Source organism: Panthera onca, chromosome B1 (genome assembly GCF_046562875.1).
Source record: "Panthera onca isolate mPanOnc1 chromosome B1, mPanOnc1 haplotype 2, whole genome shotgun sequence".
Taxonomy (NCBI): domain Eukaryota; kingdom Metazoa; phylum Chordata; class Mammalia; order Carnivora; family Felidae; genus Panthera; species Panthera onca.
In genome coordinates, this window is record NC_138342.1 from 11271403 (window position 1) to 11273188 (window position 1786).

At 38.5% G+C, this 1786-nt stretch overlaps 1 long non-coding RNA gene across 1 annotated transcript; it reads left to right on the forward strand.

Moving 5' to 3' along the window:
- The first annotated feature begins 200 nt into the window (after positions 1 to 200).
- On the forward strand, positions 201 to 1564 carry LOC132693357 (uncharacterized). Its single transcript, XR_009616756.2, has 2 exons — positions 201 to 443; positions 1412 to 1564. It is a non-coding gene; the product is annotated as an uncharacterized LOC132693357 (long non-coding RNA).
- The last annotated feature ends 222 nt before the right edge of the window (positions 1565 to 1786 follow it).

Genomic DNA, 1786 nt, shown 5'->3' on the forward strand with positions numbered 1-1786 from the left:
CTCATTTAAGTAATATTACAATGAAAATAATTGAACACAGGGAAATCACTATTTGTAAAATATTCTTGGAAATGGTATCTATGTTACTCCTATTTGAGAAATATTGTTCTGTTTTTTTTTTTTATTTTTTTTAATGTTTATTTATTTTTTGAGAGACAGACAGAGTGTGAGCAGGGGAGGGGCAGAGAGAGAGGGAGACACAGAATCTGAAGCAGGCTCCAGGCTCTGTGCTGTCAGCACAGAGCCTGACATGGGCCTCGACCTCACAAACTGTGAGATCATGACCTCAGCCAAAGTTGGACGCTCAACCAACTGAGCCACCCAGGCGCCCCTGTTCTGGGTTTTTTTTAATGACAACTTATTCCATCTAGACTTGATGCAAAAATTACAGAGGGGGAGATTAAATACTTCCCATTCCATGAAGCTTTATCAATAGAAGCAACGTGAGTACTATTATCTTCTGGAACAAACCCTATCTTCAGATAGTAGCTGTATATTTTGGTCCTGCCAACATGCTGGCCAAGCAGAACAGGAGGAAAGAAGGGAAAGAGAAAGCTGACACATAAAAAACAGGGCTTATGCAATACTTTTAAAATATCAAATAATATTCAAACATTACATTGACTTGTCCTGACAATAAAGTAGATGTTTTGATCTTATTGTTTGGGGTATTATCTCCATTTTACAAATGAGAAAAACAGAGTCTCAGAGAAATCAAGTGACCTGCCTAAGGTCTCACAACTACTCTTGATTATATAAGTCCAAGTCTCTATGAAATATATCAGTCAGTGTTCCAGTAGGACACAGATGATAAGCTGGGCTCATGATAAATTAAGGAGGATTTAATAAAAGGATTACTTACAAAGGCGTAGTGGGGTATTGAGGCCCCTCAGGCTAGTGAGAGGGGAGCTGTTACTACTATCAGTCTCAGTGGAACATGGTGGGGAAAGAGGAGCTGGGCCCCTCAACTTTTATCAGTCTGGCGGCATCCAAAGACCTCATCTCAAGATGATGTTTTTAAATAAATTTGATAAAATACTTAGAATTACAAAAGAAGCTGATTTTAATAAAAGATGAATAAAATATTTAAATAAGAAAAGTTTGTCATATATCAATATAAATGCCTCTTTATTAGTGCATTACCTACCAAGATCTAGTGGTGGGTCTAATATAAATTGCAATTTCAAGGTAGTGATGAACATAAAAGATAGTTGGACATATCTGCATCTTCTGTGAAGTGATATGAAAACATTTATGACAGCAGCCACAGGCATCGCTAATGCCATTGTGATGTGTTGTCTAATTTGATAATTAAAGGAAATGGTAAATTTTCATTAGAAGTTAGTGTGTGTAAAGATGTATTTTTACTTTCTTTATTAAAGTTCACAGGCCTCCTGAACTCTATCCACAGATTCTTGGTTGGTAGCCCAGAAGGAGAAAGTCATGCGAGAAAACCACCTTAAAAAGAACAGTGACCTCTGATAGAAGGACACACAACCACACAGCTAGCCTGGGGAACACCACGGGCAGGGAACTGGGAAATAAATACCCTAATGTCCTTCTCCCCCTTCTGTCTGATCTCATTCACTTTCCACAATGATATAACCCACAATGATTGGCTTTCCAGGGTAGAGAACTGGGTGAAGAAGGCTGGAGAATAAAGTCAGGGGCAAGCTGAAAACATCTGGCATCCAGCTTCAAAATTCTGCCAATCTTCTATTTCTACCCCTTGTCTACGTGATACCTACCTTTTTGTTCTAGATACTTGCAGCTGGCTTACTTTAGT